The sequence below is a fragment of the Lagopus leucura genome, unplaced genomic scaffold (assembly GCF_019238085.1).
Source record: "Lagopus leucura isolate 7727_CA_CO unplaced genomic scaffold, USGS_WTPT01 Super-Scaffold_1, whole genome shotgun sequence".
Lineage (NCBI taxonomy): Eukaryota > Metazoa > Chordata > Aves > Galliformes > Phasianidae > Lagopus > Lagopus leucura.
This window is the reverse complement of record NW_024962250.1, coordinates 8238353-8251959: the sequence shown is the minus strand read 5'-3', so window position 1 is coordinate 8251959 and position 13607 is coordinate 8238353.

The window sequence follows — 13607 nt, the reverse complement described above, 5'->3', positions numbered from 1 at the left end:
TAACACATATAAAAATTAAGAATAAATAAAATAAATAAAAGATTCTGAAATATTCCTGGGCTGATGCTTCATTCCTCACGCCAGAATTTTGCCTACATAGCTGTTTCACTACCATATGGGTGGCCAAGCAGTCACTTGGGTAGGTTACAATTTTTGATGCTATGGGATCTAACTAGCTGAAAGCAAAGGAATTGGCCAATAGCTGAAGGACTTCAAATGGGCAGCTCATACAATTGCTGACCAGCCTAGAGGGTAGCTCCCGGTAATCGGGCAAAGCTAGCAGTGTCATGGCATCACAGAATGGTGGGTAGCCAGTGGAACAGGCCAGGTGGGTTCACAAGATTTACGAAAGCATGACAACTTTGCAAGCAGGTTCCCATGAAGCTGGAGAACCAGACAACCAAGCAATGCAAAACCCAATCAACATTTTCAAAAGAGTAAGTGTTGCATCAGAAAACTTACGATCTGGTCTATTAATCAAACATCACTTCCTCACGCGTGCTAAAACTGTGAATGGGAAGCACCTGGCTGTTGTTAGCAAATACTATTTCTTCCTCCTCCTCAGACTTGATAAACAAACAGCTTGGACAGATATGTGGAGCACTGAATGGATTGTGCAACAGCTTTGTGCTCTGCTTACAGGAAAAAGAGGAGATAGGAAGTGAGAATTTAAATGGTAATGCTTCCTTTTTCTCCATTCAAATACTCTTTGACTCTGTCATAAATTTTCCACACATCCTAGGCAAGTTAACAAGCAATCCGTACAGTTAAATGAAAGTAGCAATGATCTGTTCACCTGCTTTCTGGGAAACTGGAGCAACATGGAAGAAACATGAACTAGAATTGCAAAAAGAAATTACCATTACAGAATATGAAGAATCCAAAGTTAACATTTGAAAACACCCTTTTCAGACACCTTCAGTTTATGAATGCAGACAGTGCATACTGGTTCTGAGAAACTCAGTGTATTCCTACTAAGCTTCTGTATCACAGGAGACATCATTTTACAGATGGTCTGCAGAGTACCAGATAGAACATTGTCCAGACTTATGTGGCTCTGAATCAAATTAAATTAACGCTTGCATTACATTATTACAGATGCAGCTAAATGTTGTTCACTTGTCCTCAGCCAAACAACCTTCAAGTCTGTGGGGAATAACCTGGGAGTCACAAACTTAATTAGTAGTTTCACTCAGGCACCAGGCAAAGTCTGTAAGAAGTAGTGACCAAGGCAGTTTAATTTTCGTTCAATATGCTCCTATATTATAAAGTCTATATTAATAACCTAAATAGAACACATTACAGTATCCATTGCAAAACCATGAAACAAAGCTGTAAAGCTATTTGATGCTTTTCTAAACATGAGCAGAATTTTATAGCTGTCTATTAACTACTACTTTTATACCTAACATTTTGGATGAAGAACTGCATCGAGGAACCCATGCCATCACACTTCAGTTTCTAGAGACAGGAACATGCATTTGATTTCTTAATTTTAGTTCTGGCTGTGATCATTCTAGGATTCACTTCCTTCCTACTCACACATGTAATCATCACCATTATGTGGCCAGTCTGTGTCAAGACAGTATTTAACATAAACCATACTGATGACAGAGCATCTCTGCATTTTTACTGCTACCTGCATGATGCCGAGCATGAGTACAATTCCCATCACTTACAACAGTCCCTCACCACTCCAAACTATTCAGGGGAGCAGAGGAACTCCGTGAGTCAAAAAAAAACCTATAGCAAAATGCAGAAAGCTCAAAATCACCTGCAGCTGGAACAAGAAGTACTGAAAAGATTCAGAGACATCTTCCTGATCCGCTGCTACCGGAAGTTCATCAGTAGTTTCTCAGGTTATACAGTACCAGCTTCTCTACTGTCCATTTAGTCGTTACCTCATTAATTCGAAAAGTCAAAAGCTTTGACCTTCTTAGATATTTGCACATGTTCTTCTCTGGAACACCATAACTGGTATGAACAGGGTAACTCTCAGTTACAAGTCACTTGCCAGTTCAGGTGCTGAAGTGTTTGATGAAGCAGAGCACAACAAAGAAATATATTCAAATCATTACTTCAGCCTCCCTTCTGTGTTCACCACCAAAAACCCAACCCAGGTGTTTTATTTGTAGGCTTAATTGCTGTTTAACTCCTGTCCTTTCTCTTCTGCTTTCTCATGTGTGTTGGTGTTTGCGTTGGTGTTCATGTAATCTGTTCAGATTGTAGGGGGTTTTTTTTGAGCAACAGCTCATCTGGGAGTTTTGTTGCTTTTAACAAAACGGGGCTCATTTGTCTTTTGACATTTCTCAGTACTGCAGTATCAAAAGTGACAATAAATTCTATTTCTGATCCTTCAAATCTGTCTTATAGCTAAACTATGTATTTTCCCTCCTACACTTTCCTTTCATATTGTGACCCCCCGCTCACCTCAGCCTCCGCACCACATTTCCCTCCCACATGATCTCTAATTTTAAACCAAGCGTGGATGACTGGCTTTTATGTATAGCTCAATCAGACAGTAGGAAGTCAGGAGGTACAGAGAGAAACGTATACATGGTATAGGTCATATTAAATAACGATATCTGGCCACAGCTCTGAAAAATCCATCTTTCTTCCATGCATGAAGCCTTCCTTTACATCTCAGCATATATTAGGAGTGTAATGTTGACTGATATCCACAGGCAGTGAAAGCCTATGTTTATAAAAAAGGCTCACACAAAGAGACAAGCTGTTCCCATTATTTCAAGGAGTCTACCTCTTAGTCTAACAACATCAGAATCTGAATGCCCTCATACAGAATGTAACTTTTCAACAAATATGGAGTAACAGAGCTGCCCAAGAAATACATGGCACGTGACAAGACACAAAAGCTATCTCAGAAGAAGCCTTGCTTCCAGAGAGTTGGGTTCATAATACCATGAAGGTAGGATACACATTCCCTTCCCCTTCCTCACACCTTTCTTCCCTCAGCAAACATTGTGAAAGGAGTTCCTGAGCCAGTGTCTATTTCTTTATTCATATCCCTACTATACAAACACTAGCCCTTCACTTGCATTTCATCTGTGTCACCGGGTTTCAGCTTTTCCTGTTTACAGTTGATGTACCAGTATGGCAGCAGCGCCATTAGGATAATTACAGTAGTTAAGATAGGACTCCCTCACACACTATCAAGAGTCCTTTTGTGTCTCAATAATGAGGTCAGCAGTTTCCAAGATTCATAGAACAAGGACAAATTGTTTTGACAGTGTGCCAGATTTACTCCCAAGATGGCCTGTACACCTCCTGCTTCTCTGCATTATCATTCCATGCTACTCCGTACTTCAGGCTTTTCTTCCACAGGATGAACCATATCAAGCAGAAGCTCTTATCCTAAGGACTACCACCAGCACAGAAGCCACGGAGGAATTATTTCTAGTTGTGCAATTTCTATTGTTCACATAATTAGAAAAGCAGTGGAGGGGGGGAAGGAGAGGAATTACAAGCCAAAACACTGCATACTACTAAGCTGTTGTTACAGTGCAAGTAAGAAGAGGAAATACAACTTATCTCTGCTCAGCTCTAGCCTGTGAGATCTGACCATCCAGATTTTTTTTAGCATTTAGTCTCGTGTCTCATTCAAATCTCAGTTAACACAGTTATTTCCAATAATACACAAATAGCATACTATTTCCCTTCACAGGATTCCACTAAGACAAATGTAAGCTTTCAATTAAATGGCATTTTTGTTAGACATGTCTTGTATTACATTAAAAATTTATGAATCTTCTCTATAGCCATTTCCTCAATTCATACCAATGCATTATAACTCATACTGAGGCACCACAATTACTCATAGAACCACACTGCACAGACCTAATGACTTTAAGTAGGTTTGACTGTGTATTTAAATTGAAGATAAGATAATGGCAGATAAACCAGCCTCAAAACAGGCTACAGCTGAACTCCAGGACCCCAGTACAAAGTTGGTACTGAAACTATCACTGAGATACATACACAATTCTCAGCAGCTACGCAGAGAGTAAGTTTCATGGAAGACACAACAGCTGACTTTGGAAAAGCAGTGTCTACCTAATGTTCCAGCAATATAAAAGCCCCCTGCATTCTACTTAAGTGGTGAGTCACTTCCAGAGTCGGTTTTCTTGTCCTCTCCATGGAGTCTTAACCTTGGCTACACAAACTGTGAGGCTGTTAGTGTAAGGCCTGCTGTTCTAGGCTTCCTCACCATTTTACAGAAGAAGCAGTACACACCAATAGTTGTGCTACACAAGATTTTGTGGTCTTTCAATACACCTTGAGCCATGTATCACATCATCTTCTCAGCTAAAGCTCATACTGTATCTGTACAGTAAGCATTTCACTCAGTTGTTGCTATAGCTGTACGTTATGAAACTTCCTAAGCATGCAATGTATCAGCTTTTGGCACAGATTTCTTGAGTAGGTGTGCTGTGCAAAGCATTTGTCAGGACTAGTGTGCACTAACTAGCATTCTGTGGGCCTCAGGATCTACAGTTTCCATTGCTCTGAGTACCATAAGGCCAAGTTTCCCCTGGGCACAAGAGCCAAAGGATGTTCTGCATTCACATATACATAGACAGAAGGAGAAGAGATCTATGACTAAAATGCAGGATGAGTCCAGCACCAATGAATTTTTAAATCTCACACTTGCATCAATTTACAAAAAAGTCTTCCATATAGACGTGCTCCAAATTGCAGACTTACAGAGAACAAAAGCCTCTGGGCAAAAACATATCTGATACCTTCCAGGAAAACAGAAGGAGCCAGGAAACAGACACTTGGTATAAAATATTTTCCTGAAGTATGTCTATAGAAAAGCTTCTGAGATTGTGTCGATTTTATGAAGCATCTCCTTTAGATAACATGACATAGTTGAGATACTTTGAAATTGCTAAAGGCTTTATTCCGAAGGGTTTTGCTGCCTTAGGACACAGTGACACCATGTGGCCAACTGCTTAGCCCAGAAACTACACGTTAATGGAAAGGGCAGTGTAGACTTTCCTTACTTTTCTTTCTTAATTAAATTTAGATTTAGGGATGCTCAGATGCAACCGTATATTGACTGGTAAGAGTAAACTCAGATAGAACAACCTTCAGCTGAACAAATACACAAAACAAAGCCATTCTGGATTTCAGCATGTATTCAAAAGTTTGCAAAAATGTCATCAGAAAATGCACCAGTAAGTTCAGAAGGTAAATGTCTATTAGCACAGTTTGCACACATGCCAAAATTTCACATTCATTTGATAGATACAAACTAACGATAGAACTATAATTCTGTCTTCCATAAAAATGCACCTGGAAAGTGTGCCCACCTTATGGTTTCATTTTGCAGCACCATAAAAAAAATGAAATTAATTTGAAAAGGGACAGATTCCTGACTTGCTCCCATGGTTTGTTTGTGTTCCAAGTAATTACAAGTACCTCATTTAATTTTACAGAAAGACCTCAGGAGAACATTTAAATTCACAAGTGGGAACACTGCTGCTAGAAATGTTCTCAGTGGAAGTTACCATTCTGCATTATATAATATAGTGATTGATGTGATGAATCATCCCTCCCTAGTACAGATCATATTTTCCAGATCAAGCACTGCACATTCAAAAGGTAGAACTCATGAAGAACAGTAAGAATGGGCAGATATCTTCTTTGAAAGAGAGACAAAGGCAGACAGTAAGACAGATGAAAATTCAATACCATATATACATATACATATATACATATATATATACCATAGTATATATACAATAAACAGAGGAATACATAAGATCAACTCTTCACTCATTGCTGCCAAAAATATATATAATGTTCACTAAAAAGTGTGTATTTGGGGCAGGGTTCAGAATGCACTGCCCTCAAGAGCAGGAAGAAAGAAAAAGCCTAAGAAACGTAACTTTTGGTTGCAGAGCCAGCCAAGTTATGCCATAAGTTATTTGCAGCCAAAGTTATTTTCCATAAATGCTGTTTTTTGTATTCATTAGATAGACAACATGCTGATATAATTTTTTGTTCAGTACTGAATGCCAGGTGGACAGTTTACTTCAACACTATCAAAGTGCAGCTGAATTTAAATTCAATCTGTTGGTTTAAAAAGTTACATAACAAGATTTCCACCTACATAGATGATAATTTAGACCCTGAGAAGAAACAGCTAGGCACTGGACTCCCAGATTCTTCAAAAAAGGAGGCTGAGCAGGGGAATGAATGACCTGAGCAATGACCTGAGCCCTCAAATTCTGTGACCCTGACTAGTGAGATTATGCTGCCATCTTGTGACTTATGTGTTTTACTTCTCCACAGTGACACCAATATGACCCCTACACCAGGAGGACAGTATATCTCCCTGGTAGGAAAGTACAACACGTTCTGAGCAACTGAGCTCTTCTTTGTATATGGACCTCTATCTCCCTTCCTTAGCTCTCTTACCTATGACAACCGGGCCACATGCTTCGGTGACACTTCCACTGCTAATGGCTGTGCTGTCCATGGACAAGACCAGGCAGAGACCAGAAGAAGACCTGCAGAGGTGATGATACCCACAGTTTAAAGGAGGAAGGTTTTGTAGTAAAGGCTACAGAACGTCCCCCTGCTGTCAAGAGAATCATCCACATGGAAAGTAAAACACACACTTAGCCAGCATGTAGATATGACTGTACGTGGTGAAAAAAAGACATATTCTTTGCATCTGGGAAGGAGAATTATTATAATTGATTATACAGTTTTGCACATTGATGATGAATTTTTCCTCTCTAGATTCCCAAGTGTATATTTACAGTGAAATTTTTCATGTTTAAAAGAAGTGTATTACGATTGGCTATATTCTGAATCTAAAGGAGATTGTTCCATCTGGCCAAATGAAATACCACAGCTGTATGTCACAGTGGGTATGATGTTCCCTTGAAACAAAAGACTTCAGTTGCAGTGACTGCCCTTCAGAGTACCTGGAAAAAGCTTAGCACAGCCACAGTCATACTGAAAAGCAAGCTCGGAAACTCTGCTAACAGTCTTCTGATCCTTATTTGCAGTTCAACTGTCTGTGCTTTCAACAACGTTCACTCCCAAGATACTTCAGAAGTGACAGACCTAGAATAAATCCTTGAAATGCACATGCAAGGAAAAAATTCCAGGTGCAAGCAGGTTTGAAAATCCTGAGATATGTAGGTGGTAGTCCTGAGCTAGGATACATGTCCAAGAAAGGCCACAGAAGGAAGCACAGCAGAAAGGGCCCTCAACAAACAACTGGAGACAAATCACGAGTCTATCACTACCAAAGCCTCAAACACAATTTTACATCCAAATTACTGAAATATTTTCCTTCTAATTCTAAATTCTAATTCTAAATGTCTAATGCTAAAGTAAGCAAACAAAGCATTCTGCATGTAGACTTCATCTACAGTTTATAAGATGTTATATTTTCTTTAGGGCTTGACATAACAGAACGAGGGTTCCCACCTACCATCTGCACTTTATATTTGTCTGCTCCTGTTTTTGAGGAGGCCAATTGTATTGCATTGACTGTATGAATGGAACCTCTAAACCTGTGACAGTAGGGACTGTATACTTCCTTAAAACTAAGGAACATAAAACTAAAACTAAGTTACTAAAACATTCAGGCAAATACACAGCCAGCTGAATCATCTCTGTGAGACAATCGTAATAACAATTATTACTGCTGTAGTGGTGCAAAGCTTTAGGCAAATTTACAACCAATATATTTACAGTCAATACATTCACAAAGTTTAGTCAAGAAATAAAATGAAGTGTAAAGTCATGTGGTTAGTCCCTCTCAGTGAGTCAGTGATGACACAGACCTTAATCATCATTTGTTCCTTCTGAACATAAGGATGCTGTCACAAATTTATTTCTTTCCAACATTCCTGACAACGCAATTTGTCAGGGGAGACATTTGCTATGGTCATGTCACTTACACTCTGCTGCAAATTAGCAAAGACCCATCTGACATGAAACATCACAGTGCAAGAGAGATGCTGCAGCTGCACAGTGCATGGGCCTGAGATCCAGAACAATTGTTTCTGCAACTGAAAATGCCTTCTACTCTAGAGAGCCACTTTCTGATCCCCCTCTTAAAAGCCTAAAGTGAGTTCCAGCTCTTATGGCTAACTGCTAAATCTGCTTTGTAAAAACACAAAATGCTATTTAAATAAGGAATAGAAGAATTAAATCATCTCACATCAAATCTTATCTTTAACATGATGCATCCATCTGATAGAATGGAGTTCATTATTTTCCCTTTCTTTCCAGTCAGCACTAACTGATACTAATGAAGCATGAAGCATCAATGAGACATCACTTCCAGAGTGCTGGAGCTGTAGATAGATCCTGATGACTATACAGGGAATAAAAAGTCCTGTCATCAGCATGTACATGAAACTGGTATATTTATAAACATAAATTTGCTTCTATTGATCTTTGCATGCCCCTGTATCTTTCATTACTCTTTCTTTTACTGCTATCTTCTTCCATAGCTGAGAAAGTATTTGATCTTTCTGCTGGGTTCGGATGAACTACGTTCTTGCATAAAAGGTCAGCTGAAGGCCATGTATCAGTCAAACTCCAGAGTAGATTTTAACAGCCAGAACAGAGTTTCAACAGTAAATAGTTGCTGCACATAATCACTACGCAGAGAAATGGGTTTTGCACCAAAACCACTGCTCTGCTACTGATTACATACCTATCTGGTAAAGCATGATTTTAGACCGTGGAAAGAAGAAAAAAAAAATATCTCTGTCCTCACTCAGCATTTATTTCCACAAGATTCTGATCACTCTGACATTAATTTACCATCTGTGTAAAATCCCATTAATTTTGACTGGAAGGCTTCCAGGATGTGAAATCTTGTATCACAATAGTCTCATAGTCCAAAATCCTGAAGACGGTGTTCAGGACAGCACCTGGTGAGCTGAAAAAAGAACCTGATACAACAGACTGATACTGCCTCTCTTCCTCAGAAGGGGAAAGAAAACTTTTTTACAAGAGCAGGAGACATTCAGCTGTCAGAAAACCTGAATCCAGACTAATGTTCAAGATTTGCTGATGTTTTTCACAGGATGGCAGTAAACCAAGGATACACTGGACATTCATAGCTGGCAAGGACACAGTCTCTCTCTCAGTCAAGCAAACTTCATCCACATATGTAAACAGACACTTGCTAGTGATAAAAGGTAAGAAAGTAGTTCTATTTCCCTGCAGAAATTATTGCCATGGCAGCATTTGTACCTCTCTGTTTTGAAAGGTCACCTCCAGTCACACATTTTATTTGGGGACAAAATCCACCTCTGCAACAACAGTTTGCACTGTGCCTGCCATTTCTCCCTTGTTTCACAAAGAGGGCTTAAGAGACACCACAAGATCAGGGTGAACCCTTCAGCCTTGGAGCAAATAACATCTTTATATCTCCCTCATATGTAGTCTTCCCTCTATAAGAGTAATACAGAAAGTTTAAAATGTCTATCACCACTCCTCTTTCTTCTCTGGTACAATCCACTCCCAGAATAGATTCAGATTGCAGCAGCAATCCAGACAGCCAATGGACTCACAAAGACCTCAGTCCATTCCAGTATTAACTGAAATATGTTGTATTGCCCTTCCTTTCAAACCTACTTCATCACAATAATCTGTAATACTGATATTTTCAAGATACAGAACTCCCTTTTATTACCTTTATCCACAATGAGAGCTCAAAAGTTGGCATTTTTATAATGAAAGAAATGAGGGAAGAAAGAAACGCAGGTTCAGAAAATCTAACAGAGTGAAATAGGCTAAAATGGAAGAGAAATAGGCTAAAATGGAAGAGAATAGAACAAAAGAGGAACAAGGAGAGAAAAGAGAAACAAGGGAGAAATAAACATCAAACCCCGGAGACAGCAGCAGAGCAGTGGTTTGATCTGTGGCTCCACCCTGAAGCAAACAAGGTAGTAGTACACCCTGTGCCTGCTGGTCTGCAGAAGTCAGAGCTGTCTGAGGGTGCTGCACAACTGCCAGGCAAGCAAATCATGCTGATCAAAACAACTCTTTCTTCAGTGAAGCATTTCTTTTTAATAATAAATGGCTTTTGAGAAACCAGAGATTTTTCTTTCTTTTTTGTTCTTTCTTTTTTTTTTTTTTTTTTTTTCTCTCTCTCTTTTTCAACTGAAAAGTCTATTTGGAGACACTTGACCTGACACTATCACTTTTAGAGACATGAAAACAATGAAAACATACAGAAAGGGAAGCTTTCAGTTTTCACACTTCTTTAATGAAAACCTAAAATACAGAAAGTAAAATCTTACAAAGAAAGCATTCCTGACTATCCCTACATAGAACTTTGCACAGCAAGAAGGGCAGAGACATTCTTCTGCTTTCCAGGATAATTGCATTTCTGCCTTAGGATGCCTTCATCCTAAGACGCCTTCCATCTAGGACCTCCTTGTCTTTGCATGCTAAGTGCATGCATTGAACAGAGAAATCATCCCCTCCTTTTTACACTTAGTAGGAGAGGGGCTCTTGTCTTCCAAGAATGCCACATCATAAGGAGAACTTTATTCTACAGAGTAACAGGAAAGCAGTTGAGACATGCACAGGCATTACTCAATTCAGGGCTCTGTGTACAATGATTTGGCCTGAACAGATGGCTAGGAGGTTATAAAAGAAATGTGTTTTACTGTATGAGTGCGAAATGAAATGACTCTTTTGCCAAAGTTGGCTAAGAGTCAGAACAGCCGCAGAGAATACACAGAATTTATGAGACTAACCTCTGGATTCCTTCCTGAGCCCAGGAAATTGCATTCCTTTGAGATCTGGACTGACATTCATTAACAATGAAAAATTATACTCTTTTGCAAAGAGCAGGACAGGAAGGTACAAGCACTGAAAAGTCAAACCGTCTTACATGAGAAAGGAATAAAAAGGGTAAGAAGTCAGTCCTCAAAATTTCTACTCTCCTCTCACTCCAGAGAAAGGGAAAAATTGCACTTGCAAAGGATAGAGAGCAAATGTTCTCAGAAATTCAAGATAAGAATTTTTCTTAAATTTGTAAATTGGCAAGTGGAGAGGTATTACCTGCTTCAGCTCATTACTGTCCTGTGCATGGTGTTTTCTATATGGCTAGTCAGGCAGACAAAAATGATGAAGAAAAAATGCCCAGAAAACAAATAAAACAGAAAATTAAGGAAAGAAAGGAGGCAGCTCTGGCCCAAGTACAATTAAACTCTCTCTGCTTAGGAACTCCTAGGTGCTCTTCATGATCAAGGCTTTCTTTCAGGTGTCAAAAGGTGAAAAGCCCACTTATGGTGGCTTTTTTGAAGCAGTTCTTTTACTGATGTACAGTGATTCTTCAGGCTATGCAAAATATACTTCAAAGCCAGAGAAAATTGAACAAAAGAAAAAAAGATAATGCATGTCTCCAGTCCTCCTCACCCCTCTTCTGGGCACGGGCACAATATTCCAGATGCAGTCAGGGAAACACAGGGCACAAGTACCCTAAAAACAACAGTCAAGTATCCTAAGGAAACTAAATTAGTAAAAGACTAACTTCACATTGTACGACGTGTCAGGCATTGGCCGATAAAATAAAGCTTTCAATACCAAAATTTCAAAACTTGCTGTTCTAATGTAGAATAAAATTCAAGACTTTTACAGGTAAAATAAACAACTTGCTGATCAGAATACTAATTTGGGAAGTGGGAGAGTGTGACCAGGCAGAGCAGAGGTATGCATCTTAGCCTCCTTACCTTTCCTTTCAAAACTCTACTAATTTCTCTCATATTGGAATCTGTTTCTTCCCACAAAAATATTTCAGTTTCAGTATTTATTTTCTTTTTCTAACAGAGGAATCATTCCTGCATGCCTGGAACTGTCATTTACTGCCTGGTTAAATTTATCCTTTGGTTTCCACAGAAGACAACATCTAAGACATGCTGACATTCCAGAAAACAGTAGGAGATACCACATCCTCTCCTGAGGTATTCATGCATTTGCTGCAGGAAGTCATAGGTTCCTGTACCCTTCTTCTGACTGTGAATATAAGGCATGAGTAGTGCATACCATTTTAAAGGATAAACAAGCACATATTATCAACATTGTTGATACAGTAGAAGTGAAGGACAAATATATTTTATTTACTTTAGGATTTATACCTAGAACTAGCAATATTCTGTCAGTAGCACAAAGGAGCATAGTAGATTGGTATTCATCTCACACCATTTCTGGCAAGAACCAACGACTGGTCAGCAGGCCAAATGCACTGAGTCCAGCTCATACCGTCATTCCCAAATTCTGCACAGTGTCATGCACTGACCTCTATGTCGCTGCTAACTGAAAATCAAACAGTCTGGGTATGAACAAGAATGCTCTACAGATAGCTTTTTTCTGCTAGTGTGACACTAATGGCTTCTCCAGCATTTTGTTCTTGCCCAGACCTAAGTTTGTCTTCTGAGCCAACACTTGGTCCTGTACCCAGCCTCAGCACTTCTGAGACCTACCAGCTCCCTTACACAGTGACACGCTCAAACTAGCTGATTACTGCAGCAGAACTCAGAATCAGCCAGACTAGTTACAACTAAAAGCACCGCTATAGTTACCTTGAATTAATACAAGGCCACAGAAACTCTAAAAGGCATGGTTTCACTCTCCAATGCAAGGTACTCTTAGCAGAGCTAGCCTGGAGCACTTGTCCACAATTTTAACTGAATTTACTTTAATATAGACTTAATTCAGAGTCAAAATGCAAGATGTTAGATGTTCAGTGGTTTGAGTCACAGATATAAGCCTACATTAATAGAATGCAACTCGTTAATTATTTTCCCCAGGGGGTATCTAGAGTCAGGGCACATCTTTCTTTCACAAACAATTTTTTTTTACTCTGAAAAACTCTGAGTTTTAGCTTTCCTGTATTTTGGCCTGGACAATGATAAATTACAGTGACGTTTTGCAGGAAATGCCGCAAAGGGTGTTAGTTCATTGGAAACATTAATATTCCTTCTAGCAAAGCTTCACTCAAAATATCACTTTCTCTGTGCTACATTTGGCTCAGATTCCTATTCCAAATTACATACATAGAGCACTAAAAAGTGCAGAATGGGGATTTTTTTTCTGAAATGGTTGCATTACAAAATTCTTAGCAAAATATTACTACAGTCAAAGTTTTGAATGTTTTTTGTCATTAAAAAGTTGTTTTATCCTAGAGCTTGTAAACAAATGATATGGTAATGTATTACAGAGCACTGAGTAAGCTTTGAACTTAAAAAAGAAAAAAAAGTGATCTTCCCTGATCATCCTTAGACTTCCAGATACACACACGAAACTGAAAGGGCAGATGGGGAAAGACCACTTCTCATCACACCTCACAGTGCATATTCTCATCTTTCACTTCATTCCTTCCACCCTTTGGCTGAGAAACAGCCCTGCTTTCAGAAGCCATGCAGAGATGCTCTTTGGTAAGAAACTACTACTGTTACAGGAGCACATTTACACAGAAGTCTCCTTGTTCAGAGCAGCTCCTAGTAAAATTCCACCAAAATCTCTACTGTTCAGTACTTTTGCAGAGGCCTAAATGTACAGGTACTTTCTCAAAGATGTTTTACCTCTCCTGT